We start from the raw sequence: 13002 nt of genomic DNA, 5'->3' as shown, positions 1-13002 counted from the left end.
GTCTCTTCATGTTTTCTGCCCATTTCTTCACTGGATTATTTGTTTTTCGGGTGTGGAGTTTGGTGAGCTCTTTATAGATTTTGGATACTAGCCCTTTGTCCGATATGTCATTTGCAAATATCTTTTCCCATTCCGTGGGTTGCCTTTTAGTTTTGTTGATTGTTTCCTTTGCTGTGCAGAAGATTTTTATCTTCATGAGGTCCCAATAATTCATTTTTGCTTTTAATTCCCTTGCCTTTGGGGATGTGTCAAGTTAAGAAATTGCTGCGACTGAGGTCAGAGAGGTCTTTTCCTGCTTTCTCCTCTAGAGTTTTGATGGTTTCCTGTCTCACATTCAGGTCCTTTATCCATTTTGAGTTTATTTTTGTGAATGGTGTGAGAAAGTGGTCTAGTTCCAACCTTCTGCATGTTGCTGTCCAGTTCTCCCAGCACCATTTGTTAAAGAGACTATCTTTTTTCCATTGGATATTCTTTCCTGCTTTGTCAAAGATTGGTTGGCCATACTTTTGTGGGTCTAGTTCTGGGGTTTCTATTCTATTCCATTGGTCTATGTGTCTGTTTTTGTGCCAATACCATGCTGTCTTGATGATTACAGCTTTGTAGTAGAGGCTAAAGTCTGGGATTGTGATGCCTCCTGCTTTGGTCTTCTTCTTCAAAATTACTTTGGCTATTCGGGGCCTTTTGTGGTTCCATATGAATTTTAGGATTGCTTGTTCTAGTTTTGAGAAGAATGCTGGTGCAATTTTGATTGGGATTGCATTGAATGTGTAGATAGCTTTGGGTAGTATTGACATTTTGCAAATATTTATTCTTCCAACCTATGAGCATGGAATGTTTTTCCATTTCTTTATATCTTCTTCAATTTCCTTCATAAGCTTTCTATAGTTTTCAGCATACAGATCTTTTACATCTTTGGTTAGATTTATTCCTAGGTATTTTATGCTTCTTGGTGCAATTGTGAATGGGATCCGTTTCTTTATTTGTCTTTGTGTTGCTTCATTATTAGTGTATAAGAATGCAACTGATTTCTGTACATTGATTTTGTATCCTGCAACTTTGCTGAATTCATATATCAGTTCTAGCAGACTTTTGGTGGAGTCTATCGGATTTTCCATGTATAATATCATGTCATCTGCAAAAAGTGAAAGCTTGACTTCTTATTTGCCAATTTTGATGCCTTTGATTTCCTTTTGTTGTCTGATTGCTGATGCTAGAACTTCCAACACTATGTTAAACAACAGCGGTGAGAGTGGACATCCCTGTCGTGTTCCTGATTTCAGGGAAAAAGCTCTCAATTTTTCCCCATTGAGGATGATGTTAGCTGTGGGCTTTTCATAAATGGCTTTTATGATGTTTAAGTATGTTCCTTCTGTCCCGACTTTCTTGAGGGTTTTTATTAAGAAACCTTGCTGAATTTTGTCAAATGCTTTTTCTGCATCAATTGACAGGATCATATGGTTCTTATCTTTTCTTTTATTAATGTGATGTATCACATTGATTGATTTGCGAATGTTGAACCAGCCCTGCATCCCAGGAATGAATCCCAGTTGATCATGGTGAGTAATTCTTTTTCTATGCTGTTGAATTCGATTTGCTAGTATCTTATTGAGAATGTTTGCATCCATATTCATCAGGGATATTGGCCTATAGTTCTCTTTTTTTACTGGGTCTCTGTCTGGTTTAGGAATCAAAGTAATACTGGCTTCATAGAATGAGTCTGGAAGTTTTCCTTCCCTTTCTATTTTTTCGAATAGCTTGAGAAGGATAGGTATTATCTCTGCTTTAAACGTCTGGTAGAACTCCCCTGGGAAGCCATCTGGTCCTGGACTCTTATTTGTTGGGAGATTTTTGATAACTGATTCAATTTCTTCGCTGGTTATGGGTCTGTTCAAGCTTTCTATTTCCTCCTGTTTGAGTTTTGGAAGTGTGTGGGTGTTTAGAAATTTGTCCATTTCTTCCAGGTTGTCCAGTTTGTTGGCATATAATTTTTCATAGTATTCCCTGATAATTGCTTGTATTTCTGAGGGATTGGTCGTAATAATTCCATTTTCATTCATGATTTTATCCACTTGGGTCATCTCCCTTTTCTTTTTGAGAAGCCTGGCTAGAGGTTTATCAATTTTATTTTTTCAAAAAACCAACTCTTGGTTTCATTGATCTGCTCTACAGTTTTTTTAGATTCTATATTGTTTACTTCTGCTCTGATCTTTATTATTTCTCTTCTTCTGCTGGGTTTATGGTGTCTTTGCTGTTCTGCTTCTATTTCCTTTAGGTGTGCTGTTAGATTTTGTATTTGGGATTTTTCTTGTTTCTTGAGATAGGTCTGGATTGCAATGTATTTTTCCTCTCAGGACTGCCTTTGCTGCATCCCAAAGCATTTGAATTGTTGTATTTTCATTTTCGTTTCTTTCCATATATTTTTAAATTTCTTCTCTAATTGCCTGGTTGACCCATTCATTCTTTAGTAGGGTATTCTTTAACCTCCATGCTTTTGAAGGTTTTCCAGACTTTTTCCTATGGTTGATTTCAAGCTTCATAGCATTGTGGTCTGAAAGTATGCACAGTATGATCTCAATTCTTGTATACTTATGAAGGGCTGTTTTGTGACCCAGTATGTGATCTATCTTGGAGAATGTTCCATGCGCACTCGAGAAGAAAGTATATTCTGTTGCTTTGGGATGCAGAGTTCTAAATATATCTGTCAAGTCCATCTGATCCAATGTATCATTCAGGGCCCTTGTTTCTTTATTGACCACGTGTCTAGATGATCTATCCATTGTTGTAAGTGGGCTATTAAAGTCCCCTGCAATTACCACATTCTTATCAATAAGGTTGCTTATGTTTATGAGTAATTGTTTTATATATTTGGGGGCTCCCGTATTCGGCGCATAGACATTTATAATTGTTAGTTCTTCTTGATGGATAGACCCTGTAATTATTATATAATGCCCTTCTTCATCTCTTGTTACAGCCTTTAGTTTAAAGTCTAGTTTGTCTGATATAAGTATGGCTACTCCAGCTTTCTTTTGACTTCCAGTAGTATGATAAATAGTTCTCCATCCCCTCACTTTCAGTCTGAAAGTGTCCTCAGGTCTAAAATGAGTCTCTTGTAGACAGCAAATAGATGGGTCTTGTTTTTTTATCCATTCTGATACCCTATGTCTTTTGGTTGGCACATTTAGTCTATTTACATTCAGTGTTATAGAAAGATAGGGGTTGAGAATCATTTTGATGTCTGTAGGTTTCATGCTTGTAGCGATGTCTCTGGTACTTTGTCTCACAGGATCCCCCTTAGGATCTCTTGTAGGGCTGGTTTAGTGGTGACGAATTCCTTCAGTTTTTGTTTGTTTGGGAAGATTTTTATCTCTCCTTCTATTCTAAATGACAGACTTGCTGGATAAAGGATTCTCGGCTGCATTATTTTTCTGTTCATCACATTGAAGATTTCCTGCCATTCCTTTCTGGCCTGCCAAGTTTCAGTAGAGAGATCGGTCACAAGTCTTATCAGTCTCCCTTTATATGTTAGAGCATGTTTACCCCTAGCTGCTTTCAGAATTTTCTCTTTATCCTTGTATTTTGCCAGTTTCACTATGATATGTCGTGCAGATGATGGATTCAAGTTATGTCTGAAGGGAGTTCTCTGTGCCTCTTGGATTTCAATGCCTTTTTCCTTCCCCAAATCAGGGACGTTCTCAGCTATTATTTCTTCAAGTACACCTTCAGCACCTTTCCCTCTCTCTTCCTCCTCTGGAATACCAATTATGTGTAGATTATTTCTCTTTAGTGCATCACTTAGTTCTCTAATTTTCCCCTCATACTCCTGGATTTTTTTTATCTTTTTCTCAGCTTCTTCTTTTTCCATAATTTTATCTTCAAGTTCACCTATTCTCTCCTCTGCCTCTTCAATCCGAGCTGTGGTCGACTCCATTTTATTTTGCAGCTCATTGATAGCATTTTTTAGCTTCTCCTGGCTGTTCCTTAGTCCCTTGATCTCTGTAGCAATAGATTCTCTGCTGTTCTCTATACTGTTTTCAGGCCCAGTGATTAATTTTATGACTATTATTCTAAATGCACTTTCTGTTATATTGTTTAAATCGTTTTTGATCAGTTCGTTAGCTGTCGCTATTTCCTGGAGATTCTTTTGAGGGGAATTCTTCCGTTTCGTCATTTTGGATAGTCCCTGGAGTGGTGTGGAACTGCGGGGCACTTCCCCTGTGCTGTCTTGAATAACTTGCGTTGGTGGGCGGGTCCGCAGTCAGACCTGATGTCTGCCCCCAGCCCACTGCTGGGGCCACAGTCGGACTGGTGTGTACCTTCTCTTCCCCTCTCCTACAGGCGAGACTCACTGTGGGGTGGCGTGGCCCATCTGGGCTACTTGTACACTGCCAGGCTTGTGGTGCTAGGGATCTGGCATATTAGCTGGGGTGGATCGGCAAGGTGCACAGGGGCGGGAGGAGCAGGCTCAGCTCGCTTACCCTTGGGTGATCTGCTTCAGGAGGGGCCCTGTGGCACTGGGAGGGAGTCAGACCCACCGCCAGAGGGATGGATCTGTAGAAACACAGCATTGGGTGTTTGCAGGTGCATGCAAGTTCCCTGACAGGAACTGGTTCCCTTTGGGATTTTGGCTGGGGGATGGGCGAGGGAGATGGCGCTGGTGAGCGCCTTTGTTCCCTGCCAAGTTGTGCTCTGTCATCCGGGGCTCATCAACTCTCCCTCGTGTTGTCCTCCAGCCCTCCCACTCTCTGAGCAGAGGTGTTAACTTATAACCTCCCAGATATTAAGTCCTGCTTGCTGTCAAAATATACTCCGTCCGGCCCCTCTGCTTTTGCAAGCCAGACTCGGGGGCTTTGCTTTGCCGGCAGGCTGCCCCTCTGCCCTGGTTCCCTCCCGCCAGTCCATGTAGCATGCACCGCCTCTCCGCCCTTCCTACCCTGTTCTGTGGGCCTCTTGTCTACGTTTGCCTCCGGAGAGCCAAGCTAGTCTTCTGGCGGTTTTCTGGGTTATTTAGGCAGGTGTGGGTGGAATCTAAGTCATCAGGAGGTCGCAGTGAGCCCAGCGTCCTCCTACGCCGCCATCTTCCCTATTGTACCCAAACCAGTATATTTTATCATCTCCCCTCTACATATTTCAGTATGTATCTTGAACAGATAAGGACTTAATTAATATCTAGTAATTTTTGAGATATTAGTGATTGTAGTTGGGTTATTTCAGTCAGGATTTAAAAGACATCTGCTCATTACATTTGGTTGCTGTGTCTCTTGTACACTTGCTTTTGTCTTTAAAAATGCCTACAGAACAAAACAGAAACATGGTAACAGCAATGCCATGATATAGCCTCCCTATTTTCTACAGACTGAATATTCAGGTTATTTCTTTGTTGCTGCAAACCAGGCAATAAATGTCTTTATATGCTTATTCTTGCATATTTGTGTTTTTATTTCTACAGAATATATTCCTACAGATTAGACTGCTAAGTCAAAATATGTATACATTTTACATTTGTTTTAATAGATTATGCTGTTTTGAAACAGTTTACAGGGGCGCCTGGGTGGCTCAGTTGGTTAAGCGGCCAACTTCAGCTCAGGTCATGATCTCGCGGTCCGTGAGTTTGAGCCCCGCGTCGGGCTCTGTGCTGACGTCTCAGAGCCTGGAGCCTGTTTCAGATTCTGTGTCTCCCTCTCTCTGACCTTCCCCCGTTCATGCACTGTCTCTCTCTGTCTCAAAAATAAATAAACGTTAAAAAAAAAAATTAAAAAAAAAAAAAAAAGAAACAGTTTACATTCTCATTATTAACGTATGAGAGTGCTTATTCCCTATACCATCACCAGGAACAAAAAATAAAGCCAAAAGGAGCCATGATGGAATAACAGGTTTAAACAGCGTCTGTGATCCTCAACAAGAAAGATACAAATTAAGTGAGCAGTATGATCACACCAACTTCCTACCTGGAGATACATTCTAGATAATGAAAAAGGTTTATCCCAAACTGAGCATGCTGGTCTATGTTGAGAAGATTGAGATCAAAGAGACTGATGTTCCTGGAAGTTGGAGAGCAGTTCCAGAGAGAAGGAAGCTATGCAGAGAATTTCAGAAATGTGTGAAAGAGTCCTCTTCAGTCGTTCCTAACATTAAGTAGTACATGTGTAGGTTGTGATTCTACAAGTCTGAGCAAAGTGTAATCAGAGAGCTGCAAGTTGTAAAATGCCCAGAGCTGACACAGGGCAGAGATGTTTCTAATTCTGACCCTGATGATCACCCATACCATTTAGTAGATAGCCCAGAAGAGTCACACATAAGGAACAGAGGTCAACCATCTCTAAAGCACTTTAGACTTGTCCTAAACTGCTTTTTTAAAGTTTTAAAAGAATCAAGCAAGTAACCTAGCTGCCTACAGAGCAAAGCTTCACCCTCTAAAAGAAATGGAACAATAGCCACATTCAACAATGTAAATTGCGTAATGTTCATTATCTGTATAAAGAAGCCCCCCACCACGTGACACAAAACCAGAAAAAAATCAATTGGTTGGCCAAATAAAATGGTAGGGGAAATGGTATCAGTACAAAATTACTAAAGAAGCTATTATGCTTAATATGTTTAAGAATTTTTAATTTTTTTTAATGTTTATTTTTGAAAGAGAGACAGAGCACAAATGGGGGAGGGGTAGAGAGAGGGAGACACAGAATCTGAAGCAGGCTCCAGGCTCTGAGCTGTCAGCACAGAGCCCAATGCAGGTCTCAAACCCATGAACCACAAAAACATGACCTGAGCCAAAGTCAAATGCTTAACTGACCGAGCCACCCAGGTGCCTCTGGTTAAGAATTTTTTAAAATCCACAACATAATGAGGACAGATATAGAGGATACAGATGGAACTTCTATAAAAGAAAAATATCTGAGAAGAAAATTTTATTGGAGATTAAACATAGAGGAAGGAAAAATTCAGTGAACTTGAAAATATGTTTGGAAAAATGAAGCACAGAGAGAAAAAGACTGAAAGAAAAGAGCCTCAATGACCTGTGGACAAATTAAAGCAGGTTCTGTGTAAATGAGATGTGAGCAAGATGGTAGAATTGGATGTCCTAGGCCCTCTCTCCTCTGACAAACACACTGATACAGCAATTCATGGAGAAATTCCCTTTGTGAGAAATCCAAAAACTGAGTGAAAGCCTCTGCACCTAGGGAGAATGCAAAGCCAGACTCATCAAAACCCATAGGGAGATATGGGACACCCTTCTGCCACAGTCCAGGCACATGGTACAACATCATATCAGTGAGAGACTCCTGGCTACCAGCTTCACCTGGGGGGGGGGGGCATATTTTTCACATTCTGTACCTTAAATTTCCTGGGAGCTCCCAGAAAACTGACTTAGGTCTTGCCAGTTGTGGAGTTCTGACAGGTGCAGTAAAATCTAGCCACTGGGTAGATAACAGAGATGGTGGGTTGGGCTGGTAGATACCATTAATCCTTACCTCTATTCAACACAAAGCAAGCCCTCAGCCCTCAGCTTTCCCATGGGGAAGAAAAGAGTTGATCTGTGTGTCCAACACTCCAGTGTTGCTAGGGCCATCCAATGACTTGGCATTTGACTTAGTCTTACAGCTCTGAGAGGTCTGGCACAGTCTATCCACCTTTGGGAAAACAGAACCAATGGTTTCAACTGATAGATGCCACAACCCCCCATTCCCAGCTCAGCACAGACTGAGTGAGCAAAAATAAGAGGCTGCCTACTTCTTCCTGGAGGTGAGAAAGAGTATATACAGGTCCCCAGGCAAAGGTGGAGATTGGCAGAGAATTTAAAAATATGATTCAACTATATACTGGATATACATTTTAGATTCAAATATCAAATTTCAAAACAAAAGGACAGAAAAAGATACACCATGCAAACTGCAATCATAACAGAAATGGAGTGGCTATACTATCAGATCAAACAGGCATTAAGACAAAATTACCAGAGACAAAGAGGTACACTGTATCATCAAAAAGGGCTAATCCATCAAGAAGACATAACAATCATAAGGATATATGCACCTGAGCCAACATCCCAAATGTCCATCACCAGATGAATGAAGAAACAAAATCAACTGTCCTAAATATGCTGAAAAAGCTGAAAGAAGTTGTGGAACTTAAAAGTACAATAACTGAAATGAAAAATACACTAAACACCTACTAGGATGCCTATTTTAAATTTATTTTTAAATGTTTTTATTTATTTTTGAGGGGGTGGGGGGAAAGGGCAGAAAGAATGGGAGACAGAGAATCCAAAGCAGGCTCTGTGCTGACAGCAGAGAGCTCAATGCAGGGCTAGAACTCATGAACTCAAAACTCAATCTCACGACCTGAGCTGAAGTTGGAGGCTTTTAGGGGCCCCCTAGGATCCCTATTTTAAAAATTAAAAAATAACAACTGTTGATGAGGATATGGAACAACTGGGACGCTCAGATATTGCTAGAAATTGTGCGGTTCCTATAAAAATAACTTGGTGGTTCCTCAAAAGCTAAATATAGAATTTCCATATGACCCAACCATCCCACTCAGGTATTAAAGGAATTGAAAGCAATGACTTGAATAGATACTTGTACACAAATGTTTATTGCAGCATTATACATAATAGCCAAAATGTAGAAACAACTCAAGTATCCATCAACAGAATAAACAAAATGTGGTATATATGCACAATGGAATAATATTCAGGCACAAAAAGAAATGAAATTCTTGCACATGCTACAACATGGATTAGTGTTGAAAACATTACATTAAGTAAAATAAGCCAGACACAAAAGAACAAGTATTGTATGTTTCCACTTATATGAAATATCAAGAATAGGCAAATTAATAGATTTTCATAGAAAGTAGATTAGAAGTTATTAGGAGTTATTGCCTAATGGTTACAGTTTCTGTTTGAGGTGACGAAAAGGTTAGAAATAGATAGCAGTGATAGTTGCACAACAATGTGATATAACTAATGTTGCTGAATTGTACATGTAAAAATGGTGAAAATGGCAATCCTATGTTGTATATATTTTACAACTTGTAAAAAGTTGGTAATGTAACCTACCAAAAATTATTACATAATAAATTTTAAAAGGGTAAAGTATGTGGAATGTAAATTATATCTCAATAAAGCTATTTCAAAATTAGAAACAAACTATGAATTTAACTTAAGTAGTTGTACTTTACTATTCATATTATTTATTTAATCTTGGATGCATTAGTTAGTTCATGGTTTATAAGAAATGGTCCATTTCTTCTAAGTTGTTGAGTTTCTGTGAGTAGAATTGCTCATAATGCTCCCTTATTATCCTATCATTGTTTGCTGGATTTTTACTAATATTCTCTTACATTTCTGATGACAATCTTGCTAGAAGTTTATCAGTTTCATTGATCTTTTCAAAAGATGAGATTTTGGTTTATTTTTCTGTATTGTTTTTGTTTACAATTTCATTGATTTTAAGCTCTTTATTTCCTTCCTTCTGTTCACTTTGCATTGTTTTCCTCTTTTTCTAGTTTCTTATGGAAGGAATTTGAGCGGTATTTTTTTTTTTTTGAGAACTTTACCCCATTTTTGATGAGCATTTAGTACTATAAATTTTTCTGTAAATTCCGATTTAATTGTATTCTACAAGTTTTCCTATGTTCTATTTTCATTTTCATTCAGTGTAACCTTTTTAAAAAACATCCCTTGAGATTTCCTCTTTGACCCAAGAGTTAAAGTGTATTGTTTAGTTTCATGTTATCTTTCTGCTAAACAATTTCTAGTTTAATTCCTTTGCAGTCAAAGAACATAGTATGATTCCAATTCTTTCTTTGTAATATATATATTTTTAATTTTTAATGTTTATTTATTTTTGAGAGAGCAACAGAGTGTGAGTGGGGGAGGTGCAGAGAGAGAGACACACAAAATCCAAAGCAGGCTCCAGGCTCAGAGCTGAATTCATGTATCAGCTCTAGCAGGTTTTTTGGGGGGAGTCTTTCAGGTTTTCCATGTAGAGTATCAAAGTAAAAGTTTGACTTCTTCTTTGTCGATTTGGATGCCTTTTATTTTGTTTTGTTGTCTGATTGCTGAGGCTAGGACTTCCAACACTATGTTAAACGACAGTGGTGAGAGTTGACATCTCTGTTGTGTTCCTGATCTCAGGGGGAAAGTTTTTCCTGATTGAGGGTGATATTAGCTATGGGCCTTTCATATATGGCTTTTATGATGTTAAGGTATGTTCCTTCTATTCCGACTTTATTGAGGGTTTTTATTAAGAAAAGATGTTGTATTTTGTCAAAATCTTTTTCCACATCTATTGACAAGATCATATGGTTCTTATCTTTTTTTCCATTAATGTGATGTATCACGTTGATTGATTTGCAGATATTGAACCAGCCCTGCAACCCAGGAATGAATCCCACTTGATCATGGTGAATAATTCTTTTAATATACTGTTGAATTCAATTTACTAGTGTCTTGTTGAGATTTCTCACATCCATGTTCATCAGAGATACTGGCCTGTAATTTTCCTTTTTAGTGGGGTCTTTGTCTGGTTTGGGAATCAAGGTGATGCTGGCTTCATAGAATGAGTCCGGAAGCCTTCCTTCCATTCTATTTTTGGAACAGCTTGAGAAGAATAGGAATTAACTCTTTCTGATTTAAATGTCTGATAAAATTCCCTTGGAAGCCATCTGGTCCAAGACTCTTATTTGTTGGGAGATTTTAAAATAACTGCTTCAGTTTCTTCACTGCTTATGGGTCTGTTCAAGTTTTCTATTTCTTCCCATTTGAGTTTTTGTAGTGGATGGGTATCTAGGAATTTTTCCATTTCTTCCAGATTATCCAGTTTGTTGGCATATAATTTTTCATAGTTTTCTATAATAATTGTTTGTATTTCTGTGGTATTGTGATCTCTTTCATTTGTGATTGTATCTCTTTGGGTTCTCTCTTTTCTTTTTGAGAAGTCTGGCTAAGGGTTTACCAATTTTGTTTATCCTTTCAAAAAATCAGATCTTAGACTCACTGAACTGTTCTGTTCTTTTTTAAATTATTATTTTATATTATTTCTGCTCTAATCTTTATTTCTTTTCTTCTGCTGGTTTTGAGGCTTCTTTCCTGCTCTGTTTCTAATTGCTTTAGCTGTAAGGTTAGATTCTGTATTTGGGATTTTTCTTGTTTCTTGAGATAAGCCTGGATCACACTGTATTTTCACCTTAGGACTGCCTTTGCTGCATCCCAAAAGGTTTGGACTGTTATGTTTTCATTTTCATTTGCTTCCATATGCTTTTAAAGTTCTTCCTTAATTTCCTGGTTGACCCATTCATTCCTTAGGATATTCTTTAACCTCCATGTATTTAGAGGCTTTCCAAATTTATTTTTGTGGTTGATTTCAAGTTTCATAGCGTTGTGATCTGAAAATAGGTGCATGGCATGATTTCAATCCTTTTATATTTGTTGAGGTCTGTTTTGTGACCCATTTTGAGAATGTCCCATGTGCACTTGAGAAGAATGTGCATTCTGCTGCTTTTGGATGAAAAGATCTGAATATATCTGTTAAGCCCATCTGGTCCAATGTGTCATTCAGAGCTATTGTTTCTTTACTGATTTTCTGCCTAGATGATCTGTCCATTGTTGTAAGTGGAGTATTAAAGTCCCCTACAATCACAGTATTGTTATCTATACATTTATTTATGTTCGTGATTAACTGATATATATATTTGGGTGCTTCCAAGTTGGGGCATAAACATTTATAATTGTTAGCGCTTCTTGATGGATAGACCCCTCAATTATAATGACCTTCTTCATCTTTTGTTACAGTCTTTGGTTAAAATCTAGTTTGTCTGATAGAAGTATGGCTACTCTGGCTTTCTTTTTACATCCCATAGCATGATAGATGGTTCTCTATCCCTTCACTTTCAATCTGCCAGTGTCCTCAGGTCTAAAATGGGTCTCATGTGGGCAGCATATAGATGGATCTTGGTTTTTTATTCATTCTGATATCCCATGTCTTTTGATTGGGGCATTTAGTCCATTTACATTCAGATTATTAAAAGATAAGGATTTAGTGTCATTGTGTTATCTGTAGGTTTCACGCTTGTGGTGATGTCTCTGGTCCTTTGTAGTCTTTTCTGCTTTCCATTCACACAGACCCCCTTAAGATTTCCTGCAGGGCTGGCTTATGAACTCCTTTAGTTTTTGTCTGGGAAAAACATTTATCTTTCCTTCTACTCTAAATGACAGCCTTGCTGGATATAGGATTCTTGGCTGCATATTTTCCCTATTCAGCACATTGAATATTTCTTGCCACTCCCTTCTGCCCTGACAAATTTCAGTGGACAGATCTGCTACTACCCTTATGTGTCTACTCTTGTATGTTAAGGGCCATTTGTCCCTAGCTGCTTTCAGAATTTTCTCTTTATCTTTGTATTTTGCCAGTTTCACTACGATATGTCATGGTGTTGACTTATTTTTGTTGATCTGGGAGTTCTCTGTGCCTCCTGGACTTGGATGCCTGTTTCCTACCCCAGATTAGGGAACATCTCGCTATAATTTGTTCAAATAAATCTTCTTCCCCCTTCTCTCTTCCCCCTTCTGGAACTCCTATGATATCGATATTATTTCATTGAATCACTTAGGTCTGTAATTGTTCCCTCATGATCTAGTAACTTCCTTTCTCTACTTTTCTCAGCTTCATCATTTTCCATACTTTATCTTCTATTTCACCTATCTTTGCTGTTATTGCACCTAGCTTATTTTGCAGCTCATTTACAGCATTTCTTAGTTCACTGTGACTATTTCTTAGGTCCTTAATCTCTGCAGATTCTCTGCTGTCTTCTATGCTATTTTTCAAGCCCGGCTATTTGTCTTATGACTATTATTCTAAATTCCTGATCAGATATATTGTTTATATCTGTTCTGAGCAATTCTCTGGCTGTCATTTCTTCCTGGGATTCCCTTCGAGGATAATTCTTCTGTTGCATCATTTTGGCTAGTTTTCTGTCCTTTACATCTTCTAATAGCTTGTC

General features: G+C 38.4%; 1 protein-coding gene across 1 annotated transcript in view; it reads left to right on the top strand.

Moving 5' to 3' along the window:
• Positions 1-13002, top strand: part of LOC125915975 (zinc finger protein 420) — a 421195-nt gene that overhangs the window by 173085 nt on the left and 235108 nt on the right. The gene's annotated exons all lie outside the window — the stretch shown is intronic.

The sequence above is a fragment of the Panthera uncia genome (genome assembly GCF_023721935.1).
Source record: "Panthera uncia isolate 11264 chromosome E2 unlocalized genomic scaffold, Puncia_PCG_1.0 HiC_scaffold_19, whole genome shotgun sequence".
Lineage (NCBI taxonomy): Eukaryota > Metazoa > Chordata > Mammalia > Carnivora > Felidae > Panthera > Panthera uncia.
The sequence above is the reverse complement of the archived record's forward strand: the minus strand, read 5'-3'. Positions and strand labels throughout refer to the sequence as shown.